This window comes from Myotis daubentonii, chromosome 1 (assembly GCF_963259705.1).
Source record: "Myotis daubentonii chromosome 1, mMyoDau2.1, whole genome shotgun sequence".
NCBI lineage: Eukaryota > Metazoa > Chordata > Mammalia > Chiroptera > Vespertilionidae > Myotis > Myotis daubentonii.
The window spans coordinates 121519667-121532711 of NC_081840.1; the positions used below are offsets into that span (position 1 = coordinate 121519667).

The following is a 13045-nucleotide window of genomic DNA, read 5'->3' on the forward strand; positions in this document are numbered from 1 at the left end:
TGGCTTGGCTAAATTTACTCCAATTAGCCCAAAGGGCCAGCCATAGAGTTCACTTGTTCACAGACAGATTGATTACCCTCTATTAATTGGTAACTAAAAGGTCTTTGCATTTTGATATTTTTATCTTTTATACTAGACTATGTCCTGCTATGTACAGTCAAGGCAAAATATTACAAGGGACTCCAGTATCACCCCCTGTCCTGTCACCACTAAGTTAAGACTGCCTTTCCGCTTCATAATTTTGAACAAGGATATTTTATTTATTGGAGGAGATTTCGCAGAAAAACTGCTCTTGAACTTCTTGGAAGGAGGTCCTGTTAACAATAAAATACAGCAAGTTTCAGAATTAATCCTTGGTTTAAATTTCACAACTAAAGAAGTAATTCAGAATTGCACAGAAATGGAAGAATACTCCAACAGGGGTCCTCTGAGTGAGGATTAGCAGGTAGCATAACAAAGTATCCATTTTTCTATATACACAGCTGACCCAAGGCCTTCAGAACCAGCAGGTGATGTTAGAGAGTGCACTGCTTCCACTCATGACATCAAACCTGGACCCGCACCTAAATCCTGTTTTGTTTCTTATTTTCTTGCTGATAATCATTCCTCGTCTCATTTTCTATAGACCCCTAGTTGTTTTGCATCTATAATGACTCTTGTCTTTTTTCTTTTATCCTTATTATAATTTTTTATCAAAGTGTACAAATACTAACACAATTTTTAGATTAGCCCAAATGTAGTTACTGCCTTCAGTTTCACCTCTTTCGAGTGTACCATCTACCATCAGAACCCCACAATCAGCACTGGATAATTCTCTCCTTAAATGATACTTTAGGGAATTACAACGAAGTAGTGTTTCCACTGCAACTATATGGACAACTAACCGTGAACAAGTAACCTGTGACTTTGCCAGAGCTACTTGCCTCCTGCAGCGGGGTGGGGGGGAAGGGGCGGGGGAGGAGGGGGGAACGACATACACAAAACTTTACTAACCTATTAAGATAATAAGTAATTGTGTATTTGAATTCACCCATCTTCATATGGCAATAACCCACGTATTTGCCACCTGGGAGAGACCGATAGAGATCCAAATACGTAACCAAACTAATGTGAGGCTTTGATGCTTTGTGTTGTGAATGTTCCCAAGTGCCCCATAGCAGATACTACGTCATCTGCAGCCAGGGTGCCTGGTCTTGTTTGCCTCAGAAAAATACCTCATGGAACTTGGGGATGCTGTTTGAAGAGTTGTCTGGACACAGAGACCCTAACCTACAAATAACCGAGTCTGGAAATTCTAATCCAGGCACAATGTCCAAAACAAGGAAACTCCTGATTATTTAAACATTCTACTCGTCAAACTTACTGATTCCTTTATTTATTTACTTACTTACTTATTTTTGTTAATCCTCACTGGAAGATATTTTCCCATTGATTTTTAGCAAGAGTGGAAGGGAAGAAGAGAGACAAAGTGAGAGAGAAAAAAACATCTATGTGAGAGAGACATATTGATTGGTTGCCTCCTGCACATGTGCCGGCAACTGAGGTAGGTGCTCTGGATCTGAATCGAACCCTTGACCCTTCAGTCCACAGGCTGACACTCAATTCACTGACTCATACCAGCTAGGGCTGATTCTTTTTTTTTTTTCTTTTTTTTTTTAATATGAACAATCAGAGCAGTGTCTTCATTGGTGCTAATCATACATATAGAAAAAATTGAAAGAAACATATTGGTAATCCTGAGAAAAGTATTAAAGATGGTAACATCTGACCTAGATGTCCCACAGGTCAGCCTGAACTCACTGACATGACCAGTGACAGACAATTGCATTGCATTCAATTTTTTAAAAAAATATATTTTATTGATTCTTTACAGAGAGGAAGGGAGAGAGATAGTTAGAAACATCAATCAGAGAGAAACATCGATCAGTTGCCTCCTGCACACCCCTCACTGAGGATGTGCCCATAACCAAGGTACATGCCCTTGACCGGAATCGAACCTGGGACCCTTCAGTCCGCAGGCCGACGCTCTATCCACTGAGCCAAACCAGTTAGGGCGTGCATTCAATTTCTTGTTGGCAATAATGCTGATGTCTGTGCCATTGCTAATATCTTTAGCTGTATTTGGACGAATGAAACAAGCAAGGTATATTTTGCCTTAATGAAAAACCTACTTGTATGCTTGTTTGATCTTTAGGGCCTGTGAAATTTATTCTTTTGGCCTGAGTTGGAAAGTTTGGGTTCCCCATTCCAAAGCATTTTACATGGAGTATTAATAGTTGTTATTTATGTTATAGTACTAATTATGTTCAGTTCTTAACTAATATGGTAGATCACATGTCTATTACTATTTTGAAAGCTGTTACTTCTGTGTTGGTGAGATTTCTGAGAAAGTGTAGGGAAGAAAGCGCTCCGAGTCAGTACCTTGGCTTTGGTGCTGGCCTGGGCACTGGGAAAGTTCCACTATGCAGCTGCGCAGACTCCCAGTAACTCACAGCTGGGTCTGCAAAGCTTGCAGTCCGGGGTTTCCCTTTTTGGGTGGAGATGGGCTCGGGAGAAGTCCCTGCTCACTGGGCAATGCCATGGGATTGGGTTATGTAGTTTGTTATGTTTTAGCGGCTGGATTAGGTTGGGGCTGTGTCAATAGCAGATTGTGAACTCACATAGGAAACAGACTGCTGAAGGATCTCCACGGCGAGCAGTGTTAGGAGGGAGTAGAGGGCTCCCTAGAGCCTGTCTGTGTGCTGAGTGCAAGGAGGACCTCTGGCGGATGTCCTTAGTGAGAGACAATGTGACTGCTAAGATATTCTTGGATAACTCTGGCCCCCAGAATGCCCCGAAAGTGGTTTTCCTGGTTACAGGGGGACTAGAGCTGGACTTGAACAGCTCAAAGTATGAGTGCTAAGACCAGAGGCATTGTGAGCTGGGCAAACAGAAAGCTGATGAGAGCCAGCAGCTGCCAGAGCCTGGTTTTGGCCAATAGTTATGTGACTTAAGTTGCCTCCTGATGTGGGTATAGCTACAGACACAAGTCCTTTAGTTTTGAAGGATTATTGTAGCCCAGCCCCAGCCTCTGCTCCGGAGTGTCCGCAAAGTTTGGGATGGTCCAATTCCTTGAACTGCTTTCAGCCGTAGACCTCGGGAACGGCGCTCTGGGCCCACTGAAACCAAGGTGATGTGATCAGCGGTGGGAGTGGCAGCTCGGAAGGAGGGGATATGTGTTTTCCTTAGCGTGCGACCCTAAAAGTCCCTACGCGTCACATCTACGGTTCTCCTTTTGTACCAAACCCTTTCCATCACTGCGACCCTGGCAGGCCACTTCTCCAGCGTCCCCAAGTTAGAGTCATTTCCAGTGTGGGATGACTGGTTAGAATTTGGGAGAGGGGGAGGAGTACAAATGCCTTTGCATATTAAACTTCACCTTTTTAGGGAAAAACTACTCAGCATGCTGGATGATCCCTTCAGTGACTGCAACCACCTGAATGGATGTGGCTACAGCCATTTCAGCAAGTATTCCTTCACTTTTGACCCATAATAAGCTAGGCGCTTAAAGTATTGCAGTGTTTCTTAGAGCATTTTATTAGTGCTTCTGGTTTGAGCAAGCTCCACAAGTAGTTTGATTAAATATATAAAGTCAAAAAACTTTTGTGGTGGTAACTTCTGACATGTTTTTTATAAATCTTGAAGTTTTTTTTTGTCTTAATCCTTTACACTAGTAACTTGTGTCCATTATTCATCCAGATAAAAAGTCATCAAACTTCAAGCAATTCCTGTCATTGGGACTTTAAAGCAACTGCTACCGCATGGGAGTCTGAATACAACTTCTCCAAGTGAGAAGTATGGCGGTCTAAAGCAGCTTTCAGTTTCTTTAACTTGGAGGCCACAAACCCCCAATTAAAAACCACCCTTCTCCTCATGTTGATCTCCAGGAGCAGCACTCTGCGGGAATCAAATGGAACCCCCTCAAATATTCTTTCAAAGGAGTCCCAAAGCTGTTTTCCCCAGCCACTTATTTTGATCAGCTCACACTTATACGAGGGCTTTTTCCAAGACTGCTAATGCGTTTCTATGGTAACCTGCTCTGGCTTCCAATAATGAATGGAAGAAATTGCTATACTGCCCACCTTTGTCCATTCAATTGCCCATGTCTGCTAGAAATTGATCCTGTACTGTTCTACTTTATTTCCAACTTCATCCATTTCTTTCTTTAAGGTATCTGTTTTTTGATGGAAAGCCCTGAAGATTTGTGAGGTTAGTTCCACCTGATTCTAACCGAGTTCCAGTCTAAAACCAATTTAGTGAACTGTTTCTTCCGGTTTTAGATGTTTAGGGATCTCTGCCTTTGCTATGCCATACAGAAGATTCACAATTTTTCTTTCAACAAAGATTTCGTACTGAGAGAGTTTTACAGTCAGTTGATTTTCTGCTTCTCCACATGTGCCCAACATCTTCCCAAGAGGAAGTCTTCTAGCTGAGCTGATGCTTCTTGCATATTCTGAGTGAGATTATCTTTCTCTGTGCTTCCTCTGGCATCGGCACCATGCTGGCCCTGGAAGCACACCACCAGACTCTCATGAGAATGGTGGCACTTTGCACCATATTGATGCAAAGCTTGAGCTGTAACAGACCTTCAGAGATGACTGTTTTCCCAGCTCTGCCCACCATTTGGTTGGCCAGCTGCTTCGTGCAGTTGAACTTGTTCACTGCAGGCGTGGCAGCCTGACCCAAGGGGATCAGACCGACAGGGCAGGGCAGCAGCCGCAGCCATGGCTCCCCAGGCTGGCCAGTGGCCATGTCATTTGTCACTTCTAGTGTCATAGCCCTACTTTTATTTTTATTTTCTTCCTACCATATTACTTCAAACTGCTCCCTGTAAAGATCTCCAAGTTGAATTTAACTAAATCATCTTATCAGTGGTATGCATTTTGTAGAACATGGTCAGGTAATATGGAAGTGTAAAACATGGAATGCATATGATATCTCTTTATTTTAAATTTTATAATTTGAATGTAAACATTTACTAATCATGCAATTTAAATATTAGTAGGAGAAATTCTTTTTAGGGTGTATATTTTTTTTCTTGTAAGAAATAATTATGGACTTACTTAATTGCCATTTCTGAAAAATAAATTTAAGTTTACCATAGTTAGTACTAAATATGAATCTGAAAATGACTTGTCTCTTGCTTTAGACAAACTGAATTTCTATAGAAGATAATGATATGGATGCACATTTGGAAAAAGATTTAAAGTTTTTTTAATATTTGGCAAGTTTAGCATTGCTAAGTAATCAGGTTATTGGATGGTAATTTCTCACTCAGAACCCTTCAGGAATGAGAAATGGACAGTTAAATTGACAGTCTGAATTAAAAAATAATAAATTATTAATTCATATGAAAAAAGGAGGCATTCTGGAAAATATTTTTAGGCAGCATTTTTACTGGTTCTCTTAGCAATCATGCTAATTATTAATTCATGTACCACATATCAATGAAATAGTTGTTTATTGAAAAATAACTCAATAACTCCATTATTTGTCAGTTCTTACCTATACATCTGACATAGTTTCATAGAGTATTTTCTTTTAGTTAAATATCCTTTCTGAGCAAATTTTCTCATTAATTTTCATATACTCAAATTAGCTAAAAAGTTTAATGTCATATTTTTCAAATCATAAGCATTGATTAAATTTATCACATATTGGATGAACAACTACTTCCTTACATTTAATTTCTCAGAAAGAAATAATAACTTACAGTTAAGTAAACAATGATTTGGATTTGTTAAAAATCATAAATCAGTTGGTATTCTGTAAAGAGATAATCATTCTTAATAAATACAGTGGAGCCTTGACTTACAAGTGTCCCGACTATCGAGTTTTTTGAGATATGAGCCATCTCTTGGCCGATTTTTGGCTTTGAGTTGCGAGCTAAAATTCGGGTTACGAGCCAGCTTCAGATACCCCACTGCTAGCTGGCGCAGCAAACGTCACAGTGAACGCCACAACATCAGCCCAGCATCACGTGTCTCACTCGTTCACTGTTGATTTGACATACGAGTAATTTGAGTTACGAGCTCCGTCACAGAACGAATTAAACTCGTAAGTCAAGGCCCCACTGTAAAAGCTATTGAGTACAAAATGCAGATACTGTTTTCAAATTTGATCAAATCTCTAAAAGAAAATGCATAAGGAAAACTTCAAAGGAATAGAGACATTCAAGTATGCTTAACTTTGATAAAATCACAAAAATCATGCAGTTGAATCTCATCACAATGTGCCACCATAGAATTTTTCATCTCAGCTCTACTTTAGTGTGGTGTGAGCACCTTACATAGACACCCCATAACATATTTCTATGATTATTGTAATGTAAGAACATTTATAAGTTCACCGTACATTGCCATTTTCTGTTAGACATTGCTAGGTTTCACAATGCTTTTTTAAGACTTTCAAAAAACATCCTTGTTTTTTTTTTCATCTTGTGTATTCACTGAACTATATAATTGTGTGACTCTTCACTGATCAATACCTCTGACTAAACATGGACCTCTTCCTGCAAAAGTGCATAACCTCAGAGCACACACAATGTGAACAAACCTTAGTCGACTTATTTTACTTTTACTTGCTTGTTCTCCCAATTTAAATCATTTCAACTTGAAATATGGTATGTGATAAATCACATTTTTGGAATGAAGCAGGGAATAAATGAAAAATAGAGCAAAAAAGACCGTTTTGGTAGGGCTGGCAGTTTACATAACTATAGAGAAAAATTACAGGAACTTCTTAATTAGTTTTCTTTGTTGACTCAACTTTTACGTTGATGTTTTAAAATGTTAGTTACTGTTACCTTGATACATCTTGTACGAAAGGTAGCTTGGACCTGAACACTGACTTTCCCAATAGAGTAATATATATTTTATTTTTAAGTATTTACCTATTCCTTCCATTATGTTCAGTAGTTCTTCTTTTATTAGTCTACCAAGGGCATTAAACACAACTGTGTATTCTGTGTTTTAATAATCAGTATTTGCCTTCATCATCATCTTCATGATGATGTTGATTATGATCTTCATCTGAAACATTACTACTACAGCAATTAAAAAATTAAATGTTGCAATGTTCCAGTTTCTGAATTAAGGATTTAAATGTATTATTTTTGCATTTATTTGTAAAAACAACTCTATGTACTATTTCTTGCTTGTTAGGAAAATGTGATTGAGCAGTTATGCAAAGAACTTAAGTAGGAATCTGATTCTAAAACATGTATCAAGAATGCAGAACCTGGTTGGGGAGATGCCAGAGCCAGTTTTTTGGCAGTGCATCTGTTTTCCAAATTGGATGTATAGACATTCTCTTAAGACAATGTTCTATGGTAGCTAGTCCTTATTTTATGATCTATATTATTTTCACCTACTCACCCTCACATTTCTACTTTATCCTATGTGCTCTTGTTCAGCCAAAATATATGAATATTTGTTTTGCTTTAGAAAGATAGTCCTCAAAATTAAAAGTTATGAATGAATTTGAAGCAAGATTCTCATTCCATAAAGTCACTTATATAGATTCTGCAGTTAATAACATAGTTTATGCTTTTGTTGGTAAAACGTGAATGTTTTCTCATGCATTCTAGAATAAGGTAAGAACTTTTATTTTCCCCTTTCTTACTCAACATTATGTTTGAGATCCATTGAATCAAATAAAGTATCCAGAAAGAGACATACTTTTACATAGCCAATGGATTTTTAAAAAATTCACCAAATCCACTTAATGGGGAAAGTCTTCTTTTATTTAAATTATTTATTGTTTAAAGTGTTACAAGTCTTATTTTTCCCTATTGACCTCTCCTCAGCCCTTCTGACCCCCCAGCGCATGCCCTCACCCCCCTACTGTCTGTGTCCATTGGTTATGCTCATATGCATGCATACAAGTCCTTTGATTGATGTCTTACTCCCCCTTTCCTCTGTCTTCTCTCTGAGGTTGGATGGTCTGTTAGAAGTGTCTATTTCTCTGAATCTATTTTTGCTCATCAATTTACCTTGTTCATTATATTCCACAAATGAGTGAGATTATGTGATATTTATCTTTCTCCAACTGGCTTATTTCACTTAGCATAATGCTCTCTCGTTCAATCCATTCTTTTGCAAATGGTAATAGTTCCTTCTTTTTTACAGCAGCATAGTATTCCATTGTGTAGAAGTACCATAGTTTTTTTAACCCACTCATCTGCTGATGGGCACTTAGGCTGTTTGCAAATCTTAGCTATTGTAAATTGTGCTGCTATGAGCATAAATTGGACAGATCCATGCAAAAAATGAAACTATGTCTCAACCACCAACATACATCATTGACAAAAAATAAACTCAAAATGGATAAAGGATTTAAACATAAGATAGGAAACCATAAAAATCTTAGAAGAATCCATAGGCAGCAAAATAGCAGACATTTGTCATAGCAGTATCTTTACCATACAACTCCTAGGACAATAGAAAGTAAGAAAAAAATAAACAAATGGGACATCAAAATAAAAAGCTTCTGCACAGCAAAAGAAACCATCAACAAAACAACAAGAAAGCCCACTGCATGGGAGAACATATTTACCAATGTTATCTCCAATAAGGGTTTAATCTCCAAAATTTACAGGGAACTCATATAACTTAACAAAAGGAAGATAAACAATCCAATCAAAAAATGAGCCAAGGACTTAGACACTTTTTGAAAGAGGACATACAGAAGGCCAAGAGATATATGAAAATATGCTCAAAGTCACTAATCATCTGAGAGATGCAAATCAAAATGACAATGAGGTACTATCTCACACCTGTCAGAATGGCTATCATCATCAAATCAACAAACATCAAGTGCTGGCCAGGATGTGGAGAAAAATGAACCCTCCTGCACTGCTGGTGGAAATGCAGACTGGTACAGCCACTGTGGGGAACAGTATGGAGTTTCCTCAAAAAACTAAAAATGAAACTCCCATTTGACTTAGTGATCTCACTTCCAGGAATATATCCCAATGGCAAAAGTCTTTTCAACAGTTTGTTTTGGTGCAATGGGCTATTCATATTTTAAAAAAATAATAATAAACCACCATCTCATACCACATACAGTTTAAGACTAATCTTTGACATTAATCTCAAAGCTAAAACTACACATCTTCTACAAGAATACACAGTAAAGTATCTTTACAAACTTGGTGTAGTCAAGATATCATAGAGACCCAGGTCAGTTAAGTAATCCCTCTCCACTTCAGTTTCCTCATCAACAAAATGGGGACATCATTATGAATTTCTCAAGAAGTGAGGGTTAAATGAACATATGTAAAGTCATTAGCATGCGGTCTGCCACATTATTAAAGTGCTCAATAAATTTAGCTAGCCCACACTTGTCTCCTGAGTTCCGGACATATTCAAACCACAGAAATGATCCCTGAAAGTATAGTCTTTTCAGACATGTTTAGGTGGTGAAACTGAGGCCCTGAGAGAGCTTGAGTGACTATCACCTTTAAAACAGGAATTTTAGGGGGATATAGGCAGGCTTAGGGAATTTTCAGAATTGGGGTCCATGGAAAAAATCATAGGGCTACAGACTGGGTGAAGGTACATTTCCATAACACAAGGAAGCCAGGTGCAGTTACATCTCCATAAAACAAGGGAGCAGCAACAGTTGCATTTACATAAGACAAGGAGCTGGAAGTAGCCAAAGAAAAGAACAATGAGGGAGGAGGGCATCACATGTCCCATGTGGTGTTTGACCTTTGAGTTCAGGAGTTGCTATAGTGGCCAATCAGAGGGGATATCAGACACAGGGACTTGCAGCCTTTATAAACAGTGGACGAAGGGACTGGGTGGGACCCTTTCCCCCTCCCCACATGGAAGTCTGTTCTGTGAGACCCTTTTCCCCTCCCTATGCGGGAGCCTGTACTTGTTCTTTAATAAATTTCCACCTTTACTATACCATCTTCTGTCCGTGGATTCATTCTTCAACTCCAGCAGACAAAGAATCGGGGTTCCAGTCCAAAAATGCCGTTTCACCTTGATGGATCAGTTCAAGGACTTGGAGCCCTTCTGGCTGTAGCCTGTCATCTTTTTTTCCCTCAAAGTGAGAAGCCATTGTTATAATTCTTAAAACTATTTTGCTTATTTTTAGAAGGCATTAAATACACATGAAACAAGACTTCAAAAAATGCAAGGGGTATAACTGAGAAACAGTCCCTTTGGAATCAAACAAGACTTCTGGCATTGGAGTGGGATCAGGCATTTTGGGGCCCTAATCTGAGGCAGAAGAAGGATCCACAGCAACTATGACAAGAAAATCCTGGCTAATGGCTGCATTTAAAAGATACCACACTTAAAAGATAAAGGTCAAATGAAACCATTTTCAAATAAATGGAAACAGAGAATTCATTTACAAAAATCTTCACTAAGAAATGCTACTATATGAGAACTTGGATTTTCAAGAAAGAAACATGAGTGCAGAAATTGGTAAATATGAAACCAGCCAGACTTCAGTGAGGAGGAGGCTGTGGAATCCTTTCTTCTGTGGATAGATCATTGCATTGTTTCGTGACTAGAGATGCCATCTTTATCCTGGGAGCCTTCCCATCAACCATTCCTGTAAGACATGTCTGAACACCCCAGTTCCAGCTTTTCTCCTCCTAAACACTTGACGAGTTTGAAAAGTAATGTTCTTGTCCTTTCTTCACCACACAGAGCTAACTGCCTCTCCTCCTGAGAGGACCAGCTGACATGCAGGCTGGGCCTGGAGGTGGAGGATGGGAGCACTGCCTGGGTTTGAACTGGGTTGGACAAATAAATGTGGCAGCTGGTACAAGACTTCTGAATCAGAGCCTAGAGACCAGCTTCAAAGAGCTCTGAGTATCAGTCGGCTCAGATCTCCTCTGTGGATCTCTGAGAGGAGAGAAAAGGCACTAGACATATATGAGCTCCTAGGATACTGCTGGTCATCTTGGTCCTTCAGAACCAAGTCTGCCCCATCGTTGAGGCTGAAAGATGACTGGCATTTGCAGCCAAGGAGAGCACAAGGAGGTGGATAAGATTTTGGTTTTTTTTTGGTATTCTGGTGGGAATCTGCAACTGCTAGACATGTATATAGACCACATATATGGCAGAATCAACTGTAGATCTACCACTGGCTAGAGTGTCTGAACATAAGTAACCCCAGCAGCTTGAACTGAGTTTTATCTAGAATAGTGGTTCTCGAAGTGTGGGCTACATTCGGCAGCATCAACATCATCTGAAAACTACTTAGAGTTGCAAATTTTCAGGAGCTTTCCAGGTCCCAGTGAATCAAAAACTCAGGAAGTGGAGTGAACAATCTGGTTTAACAAGTTTCCAAATGAGTCTGATACATACCAAAGTTTGAGTAGCTGAGCTACTCTAAGTACCGTCTACGGAAATGACCTTGTAGACACTCAGGCCACACAGCAGATCTTCTGAGTATGAATCTCCTTACTAAAATTAATTACCAGAGAAAATTGGACAGATATATGTAAAAAAATGAAAGTAGACCACCTTCTTACATGATATAAAAGAATATACTCAAAATGAATGAAATAATTAAATGTAAGACTTAAAACCATAATACTCCTATAAGAAAACATAGACAGTAAAATCTCTGTCATCTCGCTTAGCAAATTTTTAATATATATATATATATATATATATATATATATATATATATATACCCTAAGGGAAGGGGGAAAAAAAAGAAAAAGAAACAAATGAGGCTACTTCAAACTAAAAAAAAAATCCATGCCATAACCGGTTTAGCTCAGTGGATAGAGCGTCAGCCTCTGGACTGAAGGATCCCGCATTCAATTCCAGTCAAGGGCATGTGCCTTGGTTGCAGGCACATCCCCAGTAGGGGGTGTGCAGGAGGCAGCTGATTGATGTTTCTCTCTCATTGATGTTTCTAACGCTCTATCCCTCTCCCTTCCTCTCTGTAGAAATCAATAAAATATATTTTTAAAAAATGCACAATAAAGGAAACCATCAATAAAATAAAAAGAAAGCCTACTAAATGGGAGAAGATATTCACCAATGATATATCCAATATGGGATTAATATTCAAAATTTAGAAAGCACTCCTACAACTAAAAACAAAACAAAAACAATCCAATTAAAAATGAACAGAGGATTTGAACAGACATTTCTCCAAAAAGGCCATACAGATTGCCAATAGACATATGGAAAATAGATTAATGTCATTAATCATAGAAATGAAAATTAAAAACACAATGAGCTACTACTTCACGTGTCAGAATGGCTATCATCAATAAATTCACAAATAAGTGTTGGTGAGTATGTGAAGAAAGGGAAGCTTCATGCACTGTAGGGAATAAAGATTGGTACAGCCACTATGAAAACAGTACAGAGGTTTCTGAAAAATTTAAAAGTAGAACTGCTGATGACCCAGAAAATCCACTTCTGGGTATTCTATCTAATAAAGAGAGAATATGCTAGTAGACCCCCAAAGCCAATAAGGAAGGGATATGCTAATTGACTGCCCCACCCTCAAAGATGGATGTGCCCACAGCGAATAAGGAGGGAATATGTTAATTGGCTGCCCCGCCCTCAAAGATGGCAGCACCCACAGCCAATAAGGAGGAAATATGCTAATTGACTGCCATGCCCTCAAAGAAGGCAGTGCCCACAGCCACAGGGGAGGGAAGTTGTGGGCAATCAGGCCAGCAGGGGAGGGCAGTTAGGGGTGACCAGGCCAGGAGGGGAGGGCAGTTGGGGGAGACCAGGCCTGCAGGAGAGGGCAGTTGTGGGTGATCAGGCCTGCAGGGGAGCAGTTAACCGTCGATCAGGCTGGCAGGGGAGTGGTTAGGGGTGATCAGGCTAGCAGGCAGAAGCAGTTATGGGCAATCAGGCTGGCAGGCAGGTGAGCAGTTAGGAGCCAGCAGTTCTGGATTATGAGAGGGATGCACAACCGGCAGTCATACATGCCCAAGGAGTCCCAGATTGAAGAGGGTGCAGGCCAGGCTGAAGGTCATCCCACGCCCATGAATAAATTTCATGCA

The 13045-nt window shown here is 39.4% G+C and overlaps 1 pseudogene; it reads right to left on the reverse strand.

Annotated features, from left to right (window-relative positions):
• Window positions 1-2852: 2852 nt before the first annotated feature.
• LOC132233255 (rho GTPase-activating protein 17-like) lies at window positions 2853-4815 on the reverse strand (annotated as a pseudogene).
• Window positions 4816-13045: the final 8230 nt, after the last annotated feature.